Raw genomic sequence first — 25,000 nt, 5'->3', positions numbered from 1 at the left:
GTCTGAACACTGATTGAAGATAGATTGAAGATCTCTCCAGGCTACACCTTAACTGTACCTCCTGAGACCACTTCATCCCCTCTACCCCTCTGTACAGTTTCTCTACTGTACATAATGAAATAAATAATTCTTAAAAATCTTAATCCTTCTTCTAGCATTGTAACTGCCAAGGGTCCCTGCTCCTAGCATATATGACTATTTCTTAGGATGACTAGTGGAGAGATGATTCACTTACTTAGACAAATGTATTTGCTGTTAGTCGCTTTGGATAAAGGCGTCTGCTAAATGCCAAAAATGTCAATGTAAATGTATTCAGATCAGCAGGTACAGTAAAACAATGTGTGCGTCGAGTTCAGGGCTTTTTCTCTCAGGAGTAGATGACTCATACGTCCCAATTAAAGATGCATACCAATCTAGTAAAATATTTAATGTACATAATACTATGACAAACTTAGCCATTAGTTCAGGAAGGCTATACATAGATGAGTAATACTGTAGTAGAACGAATCAGTAATGATACACAGTGACGGAGGAACAGGAGTACAGCTGGGGAGGCTAATGGAGGTAGAAATCGGAGGACAGAGCTCATTGTAATGCATGGAATGGAATGAGCAATGGTCAATCAGTTTGATAACATTGCTCATTTCATTCCATTCCATGCATTACAATGAGGCACTACCATCTCAGACACATTGAAGAGAGCTCTATCTGAATTTAAATCAGATGAAAATGAAAATTCAGTGCTGAAGGTTGTAACATTCAATTATTGTTCTGTATTCCACACAGTATTGGCATGTGTATCTGTATCAAACCAAATCAAACTTTCTTTATATGCTGTAGCACACGTCATCCACAGATACAATCAAATGTGCTTTGGCAGGAAGATAAAAAAAAAACAGAAGAAAATATGTTCTTCTTTATCCCAAAATGTGTATAAAAGAAGAGAGACACCAGTGAGATCTAGAGGAGTCATCGTGTGCCAAGGCACCAGATAAGCATCGACAACTCCCTTGTTTATAACTGACGAGACCCGGGACAATCAAACTCATTCTGAAATGCAACTTGTTACATAAACCAGAAGACAATTCACAGTCTTTATGACCTGTAAATAATAGGGCCCATAGAATACAAGAACAGCAGTGTATGATGAGAAATATGGAGTCAAATTGGGAATTGGGATGTAATATGACTATTTCACAACTGGGTAAATTTGCGAATTGTGACGGAGCAACACGACCACGACGTTATTTATAATAAATGAAAGCATTTTTAGCTCCCCTCTCTGTCGTTGGTTATTCAAGGCGCTTGCATAATAAATGCTGCGTCTTGATCTTTTTAAAAATTCAGGGTTAGATGTAAGATGCATTTCAACCCTGAGTTCACATGCGATTTCAAACAAGGCGTTCCAACAGGGACTGATGCCATGACACCGAGGCCTCGCCAAACAATCGGCTTCGGCCTTACTGGTTTCCCGTGACATGGAGACAAAGCTCTTAAAAAGCCTAACAGCCTCTTGGGAAGCCTGTGGAGGCAGAACGGAATCATCAACGGCTCATTGTGATGCATGGAATGGAATGAGAGATGGTATCCGTATCAAACACCTCTTCCCATTTCTACCACCACCAGCCTCCCCTGGCCAGCCTGTAAGAGTAAAAAGACTCTGACACACACTCAGACATAAACGTTATCCTCAGGTGGCGTAAGAATGTAGTATAAGCTAAACAGCTTGTGGTATAAGCATGGTAAAACACCCTGACACACACACACACACATTAAGATTCAAGTGAGACTCAGATGGGGAAGACGAATGCAGGTCTACGCCTTATTCCAAAACGATCGAAACATTTGACTCAGCAAGTGAATCATCAATTCACCAGTTCTAGCAGGATGAGTAATCTAGCTCAGGCCAGGGGCCATAGGCAGTCGTCGTGATTCTTTTTTTCTTTTTTATTATAGACACTGGAGAGACAGTACAGTACAGTAAGGGGGGCAGTAGAAGTCTTAGGAGGCGAAGTATGGGGGAAAAGCAGGTGTCTCAGGAGACGCAGTGCTGGGGGGTAGTAATGTCTCAGGAGGAGCAGTGTATGTGTGTGTGTGTGTGTGTGTGTTTGTGTGTGTGTAATGTTTTGTCTGCTTGTCATTTCACATTCAGAATCAAACAAATGAAGTCGACACATCTTGCAGAGAAGTGAACGGAATGAATGGAGAATGCTTCCTTGCCCCTGAGAGGCCTTTCCATGGTTTCCATGGATACACACACACACACACACACACACACACACACACACCATTCTGTGAAAACAAATTGTGTTGATTGAAAACTATTTATACATGCCATGTTTCCTTTATGACAAATAGGTTTACTTCAGGCCAGAATCACATCTGAAACCTGTCAGTACCTCACAGTGAAGCCAACACGCACAGTATTGGTTCCCCTCCGTCTAATGAACTGACAGGTCAGTTTAACTGGGTTATTTAGAGGCGGTGGAGCAGGTGTTGGTCCTATTAGTCTTGCCAGAATCCCACTCTCTCATAATCTAATTGAGCATTTCCTGTATCTATTGCCAAGCAAGAGTTAGGGGTTACAAAACTTGAAAGAAACAACAACATGGAACAACAACTGATGTGATGTGATGAGGGTTCTTGCACAAAATGGCTACCATTTTGAATAGCACGACAGTGGGTGTTGTAAGTTAGCTCCCACAACACAACGCAGGGTTAGGCTGCCCTACGTTGTAACTAAGTCAATGTGTGTTGTTGTTAAGGAAGAACCTTGAGGAAGTGCAGTGCTGCGTGGAAGCAACTCTTCACTGTTACAGTATCTGACCCTAACCCTGTAGCATTACAGTTTTTTACGATTGCTAACTCACCATGTTCAATACTGAAACCACAGTTTCACAACTCTTCATACAGTCAGCAGAGCAGAAACCCATGTGAACAAAACTGTGACTCTTTCTCTGTGATTTGTGCATTGCTTTCATACAGAATGCATTCAATGACTACGTTCTCCAAATGCCATAACACTTCTCTCATTCAAACTCCCCCACTTGCAAAATACTATGTATTTGCAACACATTTTTTCATTGCTAACATACTGTGTTCAAAACTCTGAAGAACACATTCAAAACTGAATTATTTGGTGCAATTTTGCAGTAATCATATTCCTATCATTTATGACAGAAAGCTCGCAATAAACTGTTTTTTTGCACAGTGTTTGAGTGTGCAGATGCTGTTATTTTGCACTCTATTGATACTCTTCAGTTCCAGAACCTCAGCAAAGTCTGATAACGGATGAGCGGTGGTATTTTCACTATTTGCAGTAATCATATTGAAATGTCTAGAAAATATTACAGTAGCAGAATATATACAATGAAATGAAATAGACTAGATGCATTGCCTGGGAAGACATTAGATGTGACCAGATGCAGACCAGAGGGTGGACCAAAATCCTCAGGAGTGAGACATTTTTGGTGTGATTGCTATTGTATTGTAGGCCTGGAATTTCAGTTTTTCTTTTTTATTTGAACTTTGCATCTTCCACTTTATTTTTCACTTTTCATTTTACACAAGTAAATGAAGTGTACTTTGAAGTAAATGTACCGTAACTTACTTTCTGCAAAGATACTGAAAAAAAAGGATAAAACAGAATACATAGAAGCAGGGGCGGATTTAGGATCGCAGGAGATCCGGGGCTTAGCCCAGAGGGAGAATATAATGTGCGCGCTCCGCGCGCCGGAAAATTTTGCCTTCAACCTTCAACTTACCACCACCTTAAAGCGGACAAAAGGCACTGGAGAACACATATACATTCACACCCTTTAATGAAGCAAACTAATTGTGGTGGTTCTGGGCACAGAGGGAGGTCAGCACACGTAGCTCCCCCTGTCAGTCACCATCATTTATATTTGTATAGAATTACATAATTGATGGGCTGAGGCTAGTTATGTTACAGTATGTATATCAGGGCAGACTCTGTGCTCACCACTTATATTGTATTGATTGTCTTGTCCTGTGTTATATGACGATATATTACATGTATTGTTGGCCTGTGTATAGTACTGTGAAATCAAATCCCCCCTGGGACATTAAACAAACTTAGTTAGTTAGCGTTACATCTTAGGATAGATTTGAGTCATGTTCTGTATACATACATACTACCATAAGGGCATACTTAATGTGGTTACTCCATGTTTACTCGCTGTAACATTAACGTTACATCATTCTTTTTCACTTGTTACTCAGTCAACCAGAGTGCAGATATCAAAGACTATCAGCCTGTTATTCACTTTATTTGTATAAGTATTATCCTTTGTTTGATTTCTTACCATGTACCGTAACAGTACCTTGCTATGTTTCATTTTCATTATAACATAACGTTATGTTATGATAGCCAGCTAGCATTAGCAAACCGGAAAAGTAGTGTCAGTGAGTCAGTCACCTTTCTAATAAGATTCACAAACCTGAAACATCATCACTGCTGGTGATGTTATTGTTGTCAGCTGCTGATACTGCTGCTGCAACAGTTCTTGGCGCTTGTTTTGTTGAAAACAACTTTGGGATATCCATCCTTACAATTTTGCAAGTCAGGCACTGAATGAGATCACTTCTTCTTCAGGGCAGGGCAGGCTACGCAGTACGCAGGCTAATGTCGCGCAGCTGCTGCCTCTCTGTTGGACTCCGGTACTGCACTCCGGTACTGCACTCTATCAATGTCTTTTTCCCATTAACTATTGTCTTTTTAAATGTTTTATCTATTTACTTCTTATATTTGCTTTTATTCATTGTAATTGTTATTTTCTTATGCTCCTCTCGCTGTATTTTTAAATAATGCATGTAAAGCACTTTGAATTGCCCCTGTTGTATGAAATGTGCTATACAAATAAACTTGCCTTGCCTTGCCTTGCACGTTACTCACGAGAGATTTTTTTTTTTTTTTTTTTTTTTTTTTTAGTAAAACATTCGGGGCTTTTCAGAAAACATCCGAAGCTTGAGCCCAAGTAGCCACCCCCTAGCGCCGCCCCTGCATAGAAGCAAATGATAGAATAAAGGATAGAAGCAAATTGCGGAATTTCTGATTCATTCTTGTTGCCTACTGTAAGACAACGGCCAAACAAAGAGAGCTATGCGGTTATGGTGTACTCGCGACTCGCGCCCATCAAGACCTGAGATTGAGAGAGAACTGTAACAAAGACAATAAGAAAAAGCCACCCCAAAATGAACACAAACAATCGACATAACAAAACATGCACAGATTCATCCTGAACGTTTTGACGGCTGGAAGGCATAAAAGACTATAGAAACCTTGGCCTACAGTACATCCCAGACAGACCGTGTAATGTCCTGGTTCCGTTGTGAATTGGGTCAGCCCTGCTACTCTGCCTCTGGGCTACAGACCTATTGAACACCACTCATTAGGCCAGCCCTGGGACCGCTGTCTCTGGCAGCCCTGCTAGGCTGGGTGTTCTCCTAATGGCCGCCTGGCCGGTCAATGGAGGCTGAGAGAGGGAGACGTCCCATCCACATGGGTTACTGACTATGGCGTTTCATACGTCACCACGGGGACAAGCCGAGCCTATTACACACTTCTGGGAGTGGATCTGGTGTCCAATCGGATGCCGGATGTCTTGGGGGAGGGGGGGGGGGCAGCCAATGTTCCTTATAAGGAACTTATGTTCCTATAAGTGGGGCTTGCTTGGTGTCTAGACTGGTGTTTTAAATGGCCGTAGTACAGCGAGGTGTTGGTCTGGAACAGCTGGGGATTTGGTTGTGTTATTCGAAAGGAATCTGAGAGTGGATAACACCCAAACATTTTTTTTTTTTTTATTGTATTCTTTTAAGGTATCTTTTTTTAACCTAAGAGGGGTAACATAGTGATAAGTGATAGGTTGCTGGAAGCGTTGAATGTGACTAGTGCACTAAGAGCTGTGTAAAAGTGTGTGTGTGTGTTTGTGTGTGTGTGTGTGTGTGTGTGTGTGTTCTGTCTGTGTGTATGTCTCTCAGCATACTGCATATCCCCCCGAGTCTTTAGGCAGGTGGCGCGGTTTGTCGTGTGTGTGCCTGTGTCTGTGTCTGAAGTGTCTGAAGTGTGTGAAGTGTGTGTGTCTGTAAAGTGTGTGTGTGTGTGTGTGTGTGTGTGTCTTCTGTCTGTCTGTCTGTCCCCCCAGGCCTTAGGCAGGTGGTTCTGTAGTCCTTTACCGTGCTTGTCACTCCTGCCACCACTCAGTGTCCAGGCTCTGAGGCTCTGAGGCTCTCCTAAGTACAACTGAGACCTACCCATGCCCAGAGGGGCCGCAACTCTCCGTCCTACCCCCTTACTTCTCACCTCTTTAGATTTCTCCTCACTCACTCTCTCCCTCTCCTCCTCACTCTCTCCCTCTCCTCTCCCTCCAGGGCCCAGAGGCCTGACAGTGAGCCTGATAAAGCATGGATGGGATTGGGCGGGTGCTGCCCTCCGTGCCCCAGGAACGGTCCAATCACACATCTCTTCCCCCTTGGCGAGACAAATGCCCAGTAAATTAGTCGCTAACAGGACCCGAGGGCTCCATTGCCTTTGCCTACATCAGTTGAATTTTTCATCCGCTGTCGTGCTCGGAGATTAAAGCATTTTTTATAGGACTATTCTCAATATATTCTCAATTCAAAAGCTTGTTATTCGGTAGTTAATCATTGAATATAGGCTGTGTGTTGTTCCCCAGTAGATAGGCGTCAGATGGGTAGTGACTGAAAGCGAAATTCAATACAATATACAATACAACACTGTTTCTTTTCCCTTTGCCCGTTTCAGCCGACGTACTCCCAGTGCTATACTGTAGCACTTTTTTTTTTTGCATTTCATCTGAGCTGCCTCCTGGAGGGAGTCAGGGTGTATTTATGAGTTAGGATATTCTGTAATAGGCTTTCTGCTCTCTAAATGGACTCTGTTGCATCAGAGGTCACAGAGACTGTATAGCCTTCTGCCATTCTCCATGGCGATAACCTGACAACATAATGGCGCCGGCCAAAAATGTCACATTTAAGCCTTATTACGCTGTCAATCATGTACTGAGCTACTCCAAGGGCCATGAAGCTGTGGAGTTGTTTTCTTCCCACGTATCCACGAAATGTGGTACTTTCCAAAAGCACACGGTACAAAACCTGTTAGAGTAGCGTTTGTTGTCTAAGTTAGCTTTGAGAATTACAGTCTCTGATATTTGTCAGTCATAGCACTTGCAAAGAATGCATTCAAGATCTAATACAGATGGTGCGTGGCTGTGAAAATTATGATATGTAGATGATTTGCACCCTGGGGGGGGGGGGGGGATTTCCCCATAGTCACTACTCCTGTCAGCTCCTGTCATCTCACTACGGCTGATATTATTACCTCAACAAAGCTCGAACCATGACCGTGTGGGTGGAAACAGCATGCCTGTGTGTCTGTATACGTTCTTAACAAGGAGAACACATGATAGGTACAGTGCCAAACCACTAGGGTGGTTTGAAAAAGCATCGTGGCGTTAATCCGGAGTGGCAGTTTGACTGTAGCGTCGCTTCTCACTGCACACGGGGTCACGCACTTGGTGCTGTGGAGTGATCTAGGTCGCTATAGAAGGCTATTCCTTCAAATGCTCTCCGCTGCTCTCTGAAGTTGACTCTGACGTGCGACATGAAAAAGTTTGACGCGCTCGTCCAAAATGTGAAAAAAAACGGTGGCTTTCACACGCAAACCCTTAGATGAAGTTAGATGATTCGTTCATCCTGCTGTTTCAGTGAACCTCTGCTCTGAAGTACATTTTTTTCTGAATTCTGAACAACATTTTTCAGACTGTAAAAACCAACAGCTGATTTCAGGGGACACCAGAGCAGCAGGGGACATACTGTATGAATATTACATTCCAGCACCAAGTTTCAGTCCAGAATGAAACCAACCAACCAACCCGCAAACAAGCCATCAATAAAACATGAAACAAACAAGAAAACAATGCGTTACAGACTGAGATTTTCCTCCCGCCTCACAAGCTCCAGTACAGCAGCAAACCACACACGAACACACTGGGAGAGAGAGGGGTGAGAGAGAGAGAGAGGGATGAGAGAGAGAGAGAGAGAGAGAGAGAGAGAGAGAGAGAGAGAGAGAGAGAGAGAGAGAGAGAGAGAGAGAGAAAGAGGGATGAGAGACAGAACCAAGCTGCTGTCTCCTAATGATCTCCACACGACTTTTCAGCTCAACAGCTTTTGCAGCAGGAGACTCCCCTAGAGAACACCTCGCCGCCCCAGCGACTCCCCTCCCCACCACAATCCCCTCCCCCCTCCCCCGTGCCCCGTGCCCCGTGCCCCGTGCCCCCCGCTCACACACGCCCACTCCAGCACCGAGGTACACTGTGGAGCGATAGAACACCCTTTTCTAGTGTGGAAGAGGGTTATTGAGAGAGCCGTAAAGAAAGCAAATAAATTGGTTAGCGGAATTCATAAGGTCGCTATGGAGAGAAGAGAGAAGAGAGAAAGAGAGAGAGAGAGAGAAACAAAATATGCAGATGGCATGCGTAAGTAGAAGTGGAAGCAGACCTCCATTCCCAGACTGATGGATGGATGAGTATGGATGTGTGTCACGGAATGGACAGAGTGAGATTATTTATGGTACATACAGTGCCCTCAGGAAGTAATCAGACCCCTTCACTTTTTCCACAATTGTCCTCAATTTAAAATGGATTAAATGAAACTAATTTTCCATTAATTCACACACAATGCCCCATAAAGACAAAGTGAAAACACATTTTAATTTAAATTTCAGTACATTTATATATAAAAAATAATAATATATAGAATACTCATCATCACTCATTTAAAGTCATTTTTAGATGCACATACATACATATATATTATATACATATATGCATATGCATATAATATAGTAAATACATGAAAGACACAAACTTGGATGTAAAGTAAAGGTATATCTCAGGGGTATATCTCAGTGAAAGGAAGTAAACTATAATACAGTATTGACTAAAATCCACCGTGACATTCAACGTATGACTAGAATGAGACATAGCCATTAACCACACATCGATCTGTCCATGTGGAAGGATTAATCAGGTGCAAAATTACCTGAATCTTTGGGAGCTGGTCTCACTGGATGCATATTAAGTTGTTCGAAATGACTTGGAGGCAGGCGCATCTGGCTGCAGATGTTTTGACTGATTCATATTGCGTCTGTTTGATCCCTGATGTTGATGACTTGTGACAAATATTTATGAATATTTTTGATATTTTATGATTCTGTCATTTATTCTTTATTTTTATTGTGAATTGTTATAGGTTTGTATGTCTGCAACCCTGTTAATTGTGCTCCTGCTTGTCTTGGCCAGGATGCTCTTGTAAAAGGGATTTTTAATCTCAATGAGAATTTTCCTGGTTAAATAAAAGTAAAAAATAATCATATTTAATAAAGTGTTTAGGATGGAAATCCCCACTGAGAGACGAGACACTTCTCAGACACAGACACCTTATTCTCTGCGTGGCAGATTATTTGATGAATGTTGTAATCCGCCATTCATAAATAGAGATCCCATTGTAATTACTCCCCTGTTGGTGACACAGTAAATAGATTTTGAAAAGCAATGAATGCGCTTTCAAGTAGAAAGAAGACAAGGAATGACTTGATTTCTAAAATGTAGGGAAACTATGGTACTCAGGTGGTTTTGTAGACTTTTTCTCTCCCTGATATTGTATGTTATACAACAGTTAGTTCCGACCAAGTCATTTGATTGGACAAGAGGCATTCCATGAGTTACGATATACAGTATAACAGCACTGGGACTTTTAACTATATGTATCACTCCGCCGCACAGGTGCTCTATTAAATGACCGTTAATTAGACTGCGGCCTCGTACCTACGACCGAATCGCAGCCGTGCTGATATTCAGTATAACACACTCCCTCTCGTGTGATATTGCTTAATCATCCTTTTATCGCCCCCCACCCTCGCTCTCTCTCTCTCTCTCTCTCTCTCAATCTCACTCTCACTCTCACACACACGCACACACACACACACACACACACACACAGACACACACACACACACACACACACACACACACACACACACACACACACACACCAACAACCAAAAACCAAAATCTCTTCACAGTCTTCTTCATGAGTAATTTAGCTCATGGCTTTTGTAACACAGCTCTTGCATTTGCAGGGATGCACTTTTCAAATACACGACACGCCTCTGTTCTTTAAAACCCAGGGTGACATGGGCAGCATACAAGAAGAGAAGCTGTGTCGTACACACAAAGGCAATTTGGAATGAAACAAAGTCAAACGCCATCTCTAATTTCTGAGGCGGAATCTGATGAGAAGAGGAGAGCAACGGAATGAGCTGAGAAAAGTAGATTATTTTGGGAGAAACTCTCACTCAGTGCTCTTGTGTTCATGAAACAAATCACAGCCATGTGCTTGGACCTCCTGCTGTTCTCTGTCTGCCTCTCTCTGTTGACACAGCACTCTAATCTCTGGGTAGGTCATCCTCTGGGCCTCTCCCTGCTAGTACCCTATCTCTGTACCCTCTGACTGAAGACCCATCTCTTCAGGCTACACCTTAACTGTCCCTCCTGAAACCTCTCCATCCCCCTGTTCAGATTCTCTACTGTATATTAAAACAACAAAGAAAAAGCATTATGACTGCCAATGGCCCCTGGCCCGAGCAGAGATTACTTTTCTTGCGATGACTGATGGATAGATGAGTCATTTACTTAGACAAATGTATTCGTTCGTGAGTCGCTTTGGATAAAGGTGTCTATGGAGACTCGCTGCCTTTGTGGCAGGGCCTGCTGTGCTTGGAACGGCACAGAGAAACTCTCCCTCTCTTTCTCCCCCTCCCTCTCTCTTGCTTTCTCCCCTTCCCTCCCTCTTCCTCTCTTTCTCCCTAGGGAGTGGGGGGGGGGGCGTATTAGACCTCTCACTGACCCCTTTCAGAAAACCGGCTGTGTCATGCTAACGTCGGTACATGGGGGGTCAGCTCAGGTGAAACCACTGATTCGCTGAGACACGCTTGTCAAAACCCTGCGCCGGGATTCACTTTCCTGTGACCTCATCGGATGAGAGTCAGGCGAAGGACAAGGACTCTTTAATGAGTCGGAGAGAGCCTAGTTACTGCTGCGTTTTTTTTCTCCCACTGAAGCATATTTTGGGAAAAACAACATGGGTGGGTGGGGGAGGAAAAAAAAAAGTGATGTTACTGGATGTACAGTATAGCGAAATATGAAGTCCCAGTTTGGATCAAACCGCTTCCTAATAAACGATACAGTTCAGGAGCAGCAACCAGTGTCTCTCTCCGGATCGCTCTAGTTTCTACATTCACTATGGATGTACTGTATATAGAGGCTGGACGTTGTTGAGATGAGGGCAGTTGGGATGAGAGTGGAGGATCCGTCTTAACAGAGGCAATGGAGGGGAAGGGAGGGAAGAGAGAAAGGAGAGGGGGATGGGTGGATGGGTGGATAGTTCTCTGGTTGGAATCAGTTGCAAAATTACTTGAATCTTTGGGAGCTGGTCTCACTGGATGCATGTTAAGTAATTCAAAATGACTTGGAGGCAGACGCATCTGGCTCATCATATTGCACCTGTTTGACCCCTGATGTTGATGACTTGTGACGAATATTGATATTTATATTTTATGATTCTGTAATTTATTCCTTATTTTCATTGTAAATTGGTATATGTTGCCTTTATGTCTGCAACCCTCTTGTAAAAGAGATTTTTAATCTCAGTGAGACGTTTCCTGGTTTAAAGGTTAAATAATAATGCCGACTAGGTAGTGGGAGGGAGGGAGCGGTAGGAGACCGATGGAGGGATAGAGAGGGAGGGACAGATGGAGAGAGGGAGGTAGGGCAAGGGGGACAGATGAAGAGGGGGAGAAGATTAAGGAGACTGGGTAGTGGGCAGGTGGAAGGATGGAGAGGGAGGGAGGGAGGGAGGGAGGGGAAGAAGACTGGGTGGGTGATGTTGAAGACATGAAAACAGAACTGATCTCCATGGCGATGATCAAGGCCTCCTGGTGATCAAGGCCTTGGCCGAGGGCCAACACCACACTTAAAAGAAAAAGAAAAAAAAGAAAAAGAAGCGGTAACTCAATTACTGGTGACTTCAACTAAGAGGTTGATTAATACATTATGTAAATTGCTCTTGGTTCTTTCAACCTTTCCAGTAAATGATTAATTTAAGTCTTCTGTTGTTAACATACTAAATGTATTCATATGGCTAGGGGGTTATTTCCATTTGTGTATCCCATGACGACAGCCCTTTCTCTACTTATTATGTTCCATAGTGTACCACAGCAGCATTGGGATCAACCAGGGGAGGCTGGTGGAGGCTGGTGGAGGTAGGAATCGGAGGACGGGCTCATTGCGCGTAATGCATGAAATGGAATGAGAAATGTGACAGGGTCTGGTGAAAAAGTTCCCAAGTAGGGCAAGGTCATTTTTCAGTTGTTTACAGATTATGAAAGTGCAGATTGTAAGCTTTCAAATGACGTGTCGTACATTGAAATCTGAAAGTTGAAGAAGACATGCCTATTTGAATGTTGGTACACCTCAAATCAACTAACAGAGGAAAAAAAACCTTCAAAGTGTTCACACTTTCAAAGGTGTCAAACACATGGTTCCCTCATTCCATCTCATGCATAACAATTCACCCGTCCTCTGATTTCTACCTCCACCAGCCTCCGCAATGATCAATACATGGAGTCTCCTGATTGATTTGGTGGTCCCAAGGGCTGCATTAAGCAGCCACGCTGGGGTGATAGAGGCCAATCACAGTTTAACACCTCTGTGTCAACAACGAGACAGGCTCTTTACACACCAGCCTTGACATCAATTAATTCATTGATTTATTTATTCATTTATTAGTTTCCCAAAGCGCTTAAAGAACAAATCAGCATGACCATAATAGGCAAAGGGGTTAGCTAGCGATTGTCATGATTCACGATCAGCATTGCATCCCAAAGCCTCCAGGGTGTGTTAACCTGTGCTCTACAGAGCTATTAACAAGCTCTCAGGACGGGGGTTGAACTTCTCAGCATTGAACGCTAGCGTGCCCGTGTCACTATACATTTTGTGGTGGTTGGATTACCCTCACTAAGGGCATTCCCAGGCAATACAACACTCCGAACGCGAGTTCAGATTCACAATTCATGGGGAGGAAAACGCCATGGAGTGGGAGGAACGTCTCCTTGTCAATAACAAATAACCAGGTACAATGCTGCCTCTGCCTCCGAGAGAAGATAACCAGGTGCCTCTCCCTCCGAGAGCGGACCTCTTTACACGCCTGACAAGGAATCGAAAGGCCCTGAAAGCGACTGTCCTTCGCGGTCTGTTCAAAGGGAATTTTTTATCTCAGTCACACACAGAGAGGAGGTAAAGGAGATGAATAGCTCTTAACTGATATCTGTCAGTGCTCCTTTTCTAAAGGCTCTTTGATAACTGAACATTTCATACCATAAAAAAGACATAGACGGTCAATAGATTGAAATTCCATGTCCGGTCTTGGGTTTACCTGACATTATTACACCAGAGAGTACTGAAGTAAATCACACTTTCAGTCGAGGCTCTTCAGTAAAAATGCTTTATAGACTGAAAGACTAGGCTCAATCTCGGTCTGGGAAAAGCCCTCCATCGCCCATGACACCGAACGCAGGAACCTCCAATTCTTCTAATACTACGTAACTTCCTGTAAATCAACTCACTGTCTGGGTGTAAATCCACCCACACAAATGACACGTCCGCTCCACCAGACACACAGTCCTTCACTCCCAAAGCCTTACGCTACACAGACATCCACACAGGCCTAATGGGATTCACTCTCTCAGAAATGGCCATTGGTCTGATTCTTCTAATATTCGACGTTATGTCCTGTAAATCAACTCACTGTCTGGGTGTAAATCCTCCCACACAAAATGATACGTCAGCTCCAGGAGACGCACAGTCCTTCACTCCCAAAGCTTTACGCTACTGCAGACATCCACACTGGCCTAATGGAACTCACTCTCTCAGAAAAGGCCATTGGTCTGATAATAACTTCAACAGTCACCCAGGATCAATCTCAAGCGGAAGAAAAAGTGAACCACTCTGTGTTATTGAGGCAGGGGAAAAGAATGCGAGAACCCACTCGGGATACATATTTAATAAGTCATGTCACGCTGTGGGAGATAAATATGGAACAGTACTTTCCGCATTCCGCACCCCGCTTACATCTGGGGATTTAACTGGCCATCCTCTCGGGGGGGGGGGTGACACGTGACGGCCTTGACTGATAACTGATACAGCACACTAGCCCGGGGAAGCCAATGGAGGTAGGAATCAGAAGATGGATTCATTGTGATGCATGGAACGGAATGAGAAATGATTTCCTTATTCCATTCCATGCATGACAAACAAAAAGCCCATCCTCTGATTTCTATCTCGCTGGCTGGATGTATTACAGCCTAGCTGGATATATTACAGTTGACCCCATGAGCCTGATCCAAGACAAGCAGTCAATGCAACCAAGGGTAAGTGTCCTGAAAGCTTTGTAACAGATCATCATTCTTCCATAGCCTGCAATGGGTTTAATTTGACTGAGAGAGCTTTAGGGAAACAGGGCCATGATTTCCCCCCAATCTGCATGAAAACAACAAAACAATGACACGGAAAAACATCCTGTTCTGATGATTCCAGGGTTCCACTCTGCTGTCAGCGAGCCCAGTAGAGCCAACCACAACAACAGCGGACGATGGCATTGACATCCTACTACCAACTGTTTGTGATTCACAGCAAGAAACAAAGAAACAGAGACATTTGCCCTCTCTCTCTCTCTCTCTCTCTCTCTCTCTCTCTCTCTCTCTCTCTCTCTCTCTCTCTCTCTCTCTCTCTCTCTCTCTCTCTCTCTCTCCTCTCTCTCTCTCTCTCTCCCTCTCTCTCTCTCCCTCTCTCTCTCTCTCTCTCTCTCTCTCCCTCTCTCTCTCTGTCTCTCTCTCTCTCTCTCTCTCTCTCTCTCTCTCTCTCTCTGTCTCTCTCTCTCTCTCTCTCTCTCTGTCTCTCTCTCTCTCTCTCTCTCTCTCTCTCTCTCTCTCTCTCTCTCTCTCCCTCTCTCTCTCTCTCTCTCTCTCTCTCTCCCTCTCTCTCTCTCTCTCTCACTCTCTCCCTCTCTCTCTCCCTCTCTCTCTCTCTCTCTCTCTCTCTCTCCCCCTCTCTCTCTCTCTCTCTCTCTCTCTCTCTCCCTCTCTCTCTCTCTCTCTCTTTGATCATGACTGATGAATCGCAGGATACCCCTTTAATTCTGTTATTTCAGGGTGTGATGATAATAATAACCTAATAATAAAAACGGCTGGGGAGGAAATTACATTTCTGCCTCCACCAGCCTCCCCTGCCATATGTGACGGCAGCTGGTGAAAGGGGGAACAAGTCGGCAACCAACCAACTGTTCAGACTTTTATTCTGAAAAATGTAAATAAATGTCAACGTTGTTGCAAATCAATGACACACTCGCTAGTCAACTAACACAGCAGGAGTGTTATAGTCAGGGGTGCACATAACTGGTGCGCCAGTGCGCATGCGTCGCCAAAATGCATGCTGCGCGGAAGATCAGCGGCATGAACGCGCTCTTGCGCACCAACAGCTGGGAGCGCTGGGAGAGGAATTTACTTCCTCAAAATCCACCTGCTGACTGCTGACTGCTGCATCACTGCAAGCCCCGTAACGCCATCACAACGACCACGGCGACTCCCCTCACGAAAACATTCGGAAAGTATCGTAACTTGTACTTTCATTCCGCGTATCGCGTATCGCACGGTTATCACGCCGACACGTGACAATTCAGTCCCGAACGACTAGTCGCTAAAAGGAAAAACAACACCAAGGAACTTCACGTTTCTATTCTCTGAAGCTTTCAAACGTTCAGACGTTTGTTTTACAGCTTCATTATTGCACCTAGACCCCTGACCCAGGGAATATGGTTGGGAATTCTATTAGAAAAAAAAAAAAGACTTTGTTGCACAATCAAAATAATGAGCTATTTAAAGTGATAGCCTACAACATCCTCTACCATGGTTGAAATTGAGGACAGTGATAACTTACAGCAGTCAAGAGGGCAGTGATGATGATGATTAAGCTTGTAGCATAAATAAATGCTTAGGCTGTAACTTTTTGTTGAAAAGTTGATTTCAGTGTTTACAGAACAGAGCAGTGCTTAAAGAGATGTCAGTTGATTTCATTGTGTTTAAAGAACAGACATTCAGTTAGTGCTTAAAGAGATGTCAGTTGATTTCATTGTGTTTAAAGGAGTCTGACAGACTTTCATGCTTAAAGAGCAGTCATTTGATTTTGCATTTTTTTCTTTTGTTTTGCACACAATCATTTGTTCGTTCATCTTTATTTATGAATAAATGTCGTTTTGCTAATATAAGTTATCCATGTATCCTTTTTTTATCCATCCTGTGGGACGGGTCGTGACTCGCGAGCTCGGGGAGCACCAAGCAGCATCCCTAGGTGCTCCTCTGAGCACTGGCCCCAAAAAGTTATGTGCACCCCTGGTTATAGTTAACTAGGTAGTAGTGGGGATTACTCACTGAATCCATTGCATTGCAATATTTTGGCTTGACTAGCGAGTGTGCCATTGATTTTGAACACTGATTCATGGTATTGTTGTGTTGTTTTACCAGATGCCCTGTACTCCAGTACATTAGTTGTTCAAAAGAGTTATGCTCATTCTTAAAAAATAAATAAATAAATATATGCTTTCAAGTCAAATAAAAAGGCCCAGCCTGATATCCATGGAGAAAGCTTTTGCCTGAAAGTACATCAAAACTTGGTGGAAGAAGAAAAGTGGCATGCTCCCGAAATAAAAAAGGACACACTAAAAAGCATAGCTAGGATTTCTGCTCCGAGGTGTTTTTAAACAATGTCCATAGAACAGACAGGCTTTCAGCCAGCTTTCGTAAGACTGTGCAGAGGTTCACAAAAACCCCCAAAACATTTTAATGGCAAATGACAAGGCATGAATCACCAACTCCACAGGCGATCCTGTCAGCACTATCGCACTGGGACTGAACCACCTCACCAACCCTCCCCTCTGTATAAATACTGTACAGGCCTCTCTGTGCCTGTCTCTCTCTGTGTCTCTGTGTGTTTCTCTGTGTGTTTCTCTGTGTGTTTCTCTGTGTGTCTCTCTCTCTCTGTGTGTGTGTGTGTGTGTGTGTGTGTGTTTACAGTTGAATGAGATCCTATTGTTGGGATGGTATTTAATGAACAATTTGTTTACTACAGTCTGTTTATTTTGTATGTTTCTAATGGGGGAGACTCAAGTCATCGACATCAGGTATTGTACTGTGTGTGTGTGTGTGTGTGTGTGTGTGTGTGTGTGTATGTGTAAACTTCTCACGATTTCTTATAACTGAAAGCATAATAGCACATTGGGTACTCTTAATGGAATCTTATTGAGAGTCTCTCTCTCTTTCTTTCTCTCTCTCTCACTCTCTATCTGACTCTCTCTCTCTCTCTCTCTCTCTCTCTCACACACACACACACACACACACACACACACACACACACACACACACACACACACACACACACACACACACACACTTATCAGTGGGATTGTGCAAATTAACATGCTGAAATCTCTTACATAATTGTATGTGTGTATTAAAAATGCTACTCAGTTATTGGACTCATTATCACACTCCCCCACCAGCCTCTGAAACTACTCACTGAAACTACTCACTGAAACTACTCACTGCATGTGGATCGTTCATGAATAATTAAACATTTTTAAGTAGAGCTCGGATTGATGTGTGCAGCTGTGAAATTCATGAGTAAAAAACAAAAATGCTTTTCAGTGAAATTGGTTCATTAATGCTCTTCCTTTTTTTTGGGAGACTCAGTTGGAGTGGTTGTCAAACACTGTTTATCTTCTCTCTATGCCGTTGTGGATCCGCTCCTTCAACATAAACATAAGATTAGCCTGGAACGGAATCAGAAATGTTCCATGCCGTGTTGCATACTATTCCTTATCCCTTTCACGCATTATAATGAGCCTGTCCTCCTCCGATTCCTACCTCCAGCAGCCTCCACTGACATTTTAGCATGGCAGGTTTCAATCCATGACACTCCCCGCCAGGGCCGCTTGGGAGATTATGAGAGGCCCTGTGCGAAGTCAGATTTGCGAGGCCTTTTATAATGATGTAGGCTACTATTATAACCGCGCGACACGCACGCACCGATATATTGCAAGAAATGCGCTCACATGTTGTGCTGATAGACAATAGAATATCTACTTATTTAGATAGTTTACAACCATGTTTGTTTCATTTCAAACCTTTTATACTCGTAAAGGATTAGGATTTAGGATAAAGCAGTCATCATACCCAACATTAAATACGCACAAGCCATTATTGACATGAATAGAGATGTTACTCACCACCATGTAGGCCTATCCTTTATGTTGAAAAGCTTACAGCAAAAGCAAAAATACATAGTTTTTGAGAGTACACAAGCCACTTTCTTTCTATTTTTTCCCCATTTGGTAGTTTTCGGAGAAATAAAGTTTCACTAAAGTTTCTGTTCTCATTATTTTTAGGATAACTAAATCCAGGTTTCATCTTTGGGGGACCTCTTCTAATGATCACTTCTGTAACTGTAGAGTCCATATGTACCGGCCAATTTACCAGGATCATCATACATGACATATCTGACACCGTAGGCTCGTCTTGCGTTCCATCACTCTCAGCCCTGCTGCTGCTGCTCTGAGTAGCTTCATCTTCTGCCTCCGTATCCTCTACTTCGCCACTCCTGACCATCATCACCTGGGGCTGGGCAGCCCCACTGCTGCCGGTGTAGCTGTTGTCCTCCTCCACCTCCGAGACATCATCTTTGCCTCTCAGGGGGGGCTGTGCCGTGCTACTACTAGCATTGCTAGTGCTAGCAGTAACGTTAGCTTCTTCGGTGCTACGAGAGCCTCACTTGTTTTTAGAAATGTTTCGAACGAACCTCTAAGCGAGGCCCTGAAGCCTTCCTTTCTTTTATTTGTATTTATTTTTTCAGCACCCGATTAACATTTTCTTCCTCGGTCTCGTTCCCTCTGCATTCTGTCCGTTGCACTAAGCAATCACTATGCACAACAAATGTCAACGCGCGCCCAAAATTCACGTTTCACGTAAGGTGTCATAGGGGGAAATTACTTTTTTCTGTTGCTAAGAATCTCCCTGTCCTACAGGTATGCTAGATTTTAGATATATGATTGACTATGATTATCACATGTGTGAACATTTAGAAATGTATTAAAGGCAAAAATAATAATATGGTCCCTTGCCTGGCGCTTTGGAGGGCCTCGCCAGCCAGGGTACCAAAAAAATTAAAAAATACAAAAATCTATATATATTGTTTTATTTTACCCTGCCTCACGCGAGGCCCTCCAAAGCGCGAGGCCCTGTGCCACCGCCCCAGCTAGCCCCCCCTTAAAGCGGCCCTGCTCCCCGCAGCCTTCCACTTCATTGCGAAGGAAATCGCATCGGCAGCAGACTGAACTGAACGGATGGAGATGAACTAGGAACTTTGGCTCAGTGCCTTCCTGAGTTTATATTTCCCTAAGCCTGATTACTACTCTCCATGTTTGTAACCAGTTGAGGGGAGGCCATTATCAAGCCTCCAATCCCTTGCTCTAGCATTGTGACTGCCAATGGCCCTAGCATAGATTTATTTGATGACTGACGGATAGATGATTCACTTACTTAGAGAAGTGTATTTGTTGTAAGTCGATTTGGATAAAGCCGTCTGCTAAATGCCAAACCTGTAAATGTAAAGCCATGTAATTAGGCTACTGTTAATATTTCACTGACAGCTTCTGAACATAGGTTTAGACTTTCATATCATACCAAAAACGTGACGTCATTATGTCCTAGTTACAACATAGTGACGTGGATGCAGCAGTAGTGCTACTCGGTCACGACTTTTCACTGCCCACAACTTTTCACTGCCCCGCTGTCAGGACTGCAGAGTCACTACCTATCTTCCGCCATAGATTGAAGACCTCCATCTCTTCAGGCTTCATCTACAACTGTCCCTCCTGAGACCTCTTCATCCCTCTACCCCCCTGTAGAGTAAATAATAATAATAAAATAAAATAAAAATAATAATAATTCTTCGACCTTCTAGCATGGTAACTGCCAATGGCCCCTTACTTTTTCTTACGATGACTAATGGATAGATGATTCACTTACTTAGACAAATGTATTTGCTGTAAGTCGCTTTGGTGTGTGCTAAATGGTGTCTGCTAAATGCCAAAAATAAAAATGTAAATGTCTCGTCGTCCTGCATGACATTTTAATAATGAATGCAATATCTTTGTGTGTTAAACAGGATCAGTTGTGGTGTCAGGCAGGTGATTTTGCCACCTTTGAGAAGCAATTATTCTAAGAAGCAAGGAAGTTCGAAAATACAGGTTTCTCTGAAAGGGCTTAGTCATGAGTTCTGTTATTAAAACAGCTGGTTTTACAGAAACATTACATTACATTACCAAATACATGATAGTTAATATCAGTAATGATAGGTCTACCTTTCACCAACAACAAAACAACTTCCCCAAAGTCATTGTGCAGAACCCAGGTTAGTAGTCTCTCTCCATGCCTGAGGACAATAACCTATTTGAACAGGCATATGAATGATCGCCCCATAGTGGTTGGTTAACATGACATTATGAAGGCTTGATGGTTTCATATTTTGGGGCTTTATCATTATACGTAATAAACAATCTGCTCTCCCTCCCTGATTTCCATAATGGATCTGTAAGAGAGCAGGAGAACCACAGGGATACTGTGGAGCTACGCGAATGAGGAGCCATTTGCTGCTTGAACGAGGCCAAAAACCTCCGGTTTTCAGGGAAATGAGAAAAAGATAAGTGCATTTGGCTATTGAAGTGAGCAAAATGAGACAATCCCCTCCCTCTCTCACTTAACTGTCACGTTCAATCCTCTGCCCCGCTAGTGAAATGGTTTTTTAACCATCGCCGTTATGAATCGGCCTCCTTTTGGTCGAGTACTTCTACTTCAGCAGAATGAGGGGAAACAACCAACAGTTATTAGCAAGGGAGACATTCGTCAGCCACAGTTGCTGCTCCCTCTTATGGTTCACTGACAATCATTGGAGCTGTGACTCAGTCACTCGCCAGATCACTGTGGATGAGGGCACTGTAGGAGATAAAAAGCTATTTCCATCTCAGATCAAGAATATTCAGACCCCGAGCTCTCACACACCCTATTACCACTCTTATAGATCTGAGAGAATTAGATATAGGTATCAGATAATTACTCCATCTTGCTTTCTGATGGACATCTAAACATCATAAACAATAAATACAATACAAACAATATGAACTAACACTAAACCCCTGCAAAAGCCATGGACCATAGAACCATAGACCCCCAACAAGCCATAGACCACAGAACCATACATCATAGACCCACAACAAGCCATAGACCATAGAACTATAGTCCATAGAACCATAGACCATAGAACCATAGACCATAGCCAGTCTTACTGGTCTAATCATATCAGACCTGCAGTGGCTTCTGGGAAGAGGCTGGGGGCCAGCTAGAGAGATGCAGATACACTGAACTAGCATTTACACTAAGTCCCCCAAGGCTCATTCAGATGTACCCTTTCTCTCGAACATTCTGTGAACTCTCTCTCTCTCTCTTTCCTTCTCTCTCCCTGTCTCTCTCACCCTCTCTCGTTCCCTCTCTCTCTCTCTCTCCACCCCTCTCTCCCTCACTCTCTCTCTGTCGCTCTCTCTCTCTCCCTCCCTCCCTCTCTCTCCCCCTCTCTCTCTGTCTCTCTTCATCTTTATTTCACTATTGTTTTATTACAAGTCCCAGCCTTGGGTATAGAGGCCCCCTTGACAACGAGTAAGTGGTTGGGTAAAATGGCTCCATTAAAGTTTCATAAATGGTGGCTTCTTCAGTGAAGGGTTGGGAGCCGGTGTAGGTGTAGTAGGGAATATCGTGTACGAACCGGGGACTTAGACATTCTCTCAACGGCAGGGTTCATTGGAGACTGCTTTTGCAGTTCTGACTCAGAAGTTTGCACTTCCAGGAAATACCCTGCTGCGTGATAATAGGATAGGAGGAGGAAACCATAGGGGATTGTGAGAAAATTGGACAATAACAACATCAGAGCTGATTATGATTCCAATAAAAGACAGTGGAAGCCATGCGGGTGCGGAGAAACATTTGAAGAAGTTGAGGAGAATAACATTAAGAAAGACGACCTACACTTTGTCAACTGTATCACCTTTACTTTTGTATCTTATAATATTTGTCTTTGTTTTGTTTTGTTTTGTCAGAATAATTTTCTCCCCAAACAGTTAGTTTTTCATACCGTAAATATCCGCAACAGTATTAATTCTGCCTGCAACAATGCAGGACATCAGAGGTTACTCCTCAACATTGTCACTGTCTTAGAATCATTGTTAGGTGTCGTAGTTTAAGTGGAATTGAGTAACAAGAATAAAGACTTAGACCAGCAACAGAGTTAGCTGCAGGCACTGTCGTCAATGAACAGTGGAAGGAGCAGAGAGCATCACCAAGCTGCTGTATTTCCTCAACTGAAGTGATGCTCCAGTTTGCTTTACTCAGTAATACGTTGAACATCAGTGGAAAGAAATGTGTGTGTGTGTGTGTGTGTGTGTGTGTGTGTGTGTGTGTGTGCGTGTGTGTGTGTGTGTGTGTGTGTGTGTGTGTGTGTGTGTGTGTGTGTGTGTGTGTGTGTGTGTGGGCACAAGGAAGTCTGGGAATCGAGGTCTGACCGTCGTGCTTCAGCGAACTCTCTCTCTTCCTCCCTCCACCTCTCTCTGTATCTTCCTCTCTCTCTCTCTTCCTCCCTCCACCTCTCTCTGTATCTTCCGCTCTCTCTCTCTCTTCACATCTCTCTCTCTTCACTTCTCTCTCTCTTTCTACCCGCTCTCCCTCTCACTCCCCATCTCTCTCTCCCTCCACCTCTGTCTCTCTCTCTCTCTCTCTTTTTCTCCAATCGCCCTCACTCCCTATCTCTCTCTCCCACCAACCCCCACTCCATCCTTCATCTCTCTCTCTCTCTCTTTCTCTCTCTCTCTCTCTCTCTCTCCTTCTATGTTTGTGCACATACCAAATAATGCATGCTGTTTTAACTGTGAATTCATCCGCTCTCCCCCGGGACTGATGATGCAACAGTGCTCTGTTCCTCTTCCGTCGCGCTGTCCCTTTCACTATCTGGCACTCACAAAAACACACACAATCTCCGGGTTCAAAAGAGTCATGCTGTCAGTCTAATAGCCCTGTACTTGTTCTCTCTCCAGCCCCCGTCTGAGTTTCTGTCTTTTTCTTTTTTTTTGGTTTTCCTACACAAACAGCCAAGAAAAGACTAAATACGGAAGTCTGAAAGCTCACACTGCCTCCTCCAGCTGCACATTCAATGGTCCAACAAAGTCAGAATTCTTGACATTCTAACTCTACACATTCTAACTGTGGTTTGCAACGTTCTTAAAACTGGGCAGTTCACATCAAAGTAACGAAACACACCCAGACACAGGTGACCGTTTCCATAACAACGACGCAAGTTGTGTTAACCTGGCAAGAAAAAGAGAGAAATGGATGACTTGCTGGCAGTGTTTTCACTGAAAATATATACCGGCTTTTACCAATTTCGCTTGCCTAGTTCCCAAACAATTTTTTGAGACATGAAAAAAAAATTCTTACTGGTCTGTGCTGTTCCCTGATTGGCTGAAGAGAAATAGCTACATTCTTACTTTCTAAAACTGCACTTGGTGGTTTGACACGGTAGGTCTTTTGAGACGCCAGGCAACTGTTTCAGCCGGCCTGCAACAGGGTAATTCAGATCGCTGCAATGTTTCTCTGCAACTCTAAAAAAGGTTTTGTCTCATGGCGAATCTTTGATCTGAACTGGCCTTAACTCTACACATTCTAACATTCTTGTTAACTAGACCATGAATCACATAACAAACAGCACATAGTAGCACACAGCTCTCGCAAGTGATTTCTAGAATGCCCTCCTCTTTCTCATCTTCTTTCAAAGGTTTCAAAGTCCCTGACTCTGATAGCGAAGATTCTTAAACTTGTGTGATGCAAAGATATATACAAAAAAAAGATCAAAAGACCAAAAAGTGAAGTATTCCCCCATGGGTCTGACGCAGCAGTGTTTCAATGTGTGTTATCGTTGAAGTCAGGATAGCAGACAGCGCCGTCATCACAGATACCATCTCCAGCATGTCTCTTCCTGTCGTTCTCCACCATCGTCAGCTTGTTTCCGGACAGGGAGTTTTGGGGATTGAAATGGAGCAGCGAGAGGAGTGGTGTGTGTGTATGTGTGTGTGTGTGCCTTTGTTTGTATGCCTTTGTGTGTATGACACAGCTTTTCTTCTTATACGCTTCCCTTGTCATCCTGAGTTTGAATGAACAGAGGCATGCTATGAATTTGAAAAGTGCCTCCTGAAAAATGCGAGAGCTGTGTTTTGATTTTATTTTATTTATTAGGATCCCCATTAGCTAATGCAAAGTATCAGCTACTCTTCCTGGGGTCCACACAGAACATATTATACAAGAAATCATCATAAAAACGAATGAAATTATTCAACATAATGTCACAGAAGATATAACAAAAAAAATAAAATAAAATACAAACCAAATTAAAGTCGTCAATGCTCATGGCCTCAGTTTTTGGTGAGCATCACAAAAACAAAAAAAGGACCATCTACACACAACAATAAATAACAAAAATAGACTCAAAATGCTCAGTTAGGAGTGCCAGTGGTAACTACACAAATCTAGTGTGTATGATTTCACTTCTTTTTTGTTTTTTATTTTATTCTGGGTTTTTGAGACATGATCTGGTTGAGTGTTCCCTTCCATCATAGCTCTATACATCACTGCACATTGTTTCGAATTTGCTTTGGTTTTTGGAATTGTGTAGTTACCACTGGCATATCTGGCATATCT

Source organism: Nansenia antarctica, assembly GCF_963989245.1.
Source record: "Nansenia antarctica genome assembly, chromosome: 6".
Classification (NCBI taxonomy): domain Eukaryota; kingdom Metazoa; phylum Chordata; class Actinopteri; order Argentiniformes; family Microstomatidae; genus Nansenia; species Nansenia antarctica.
This window is presented reverse-complemented; position numbering follows the sequence as displayed.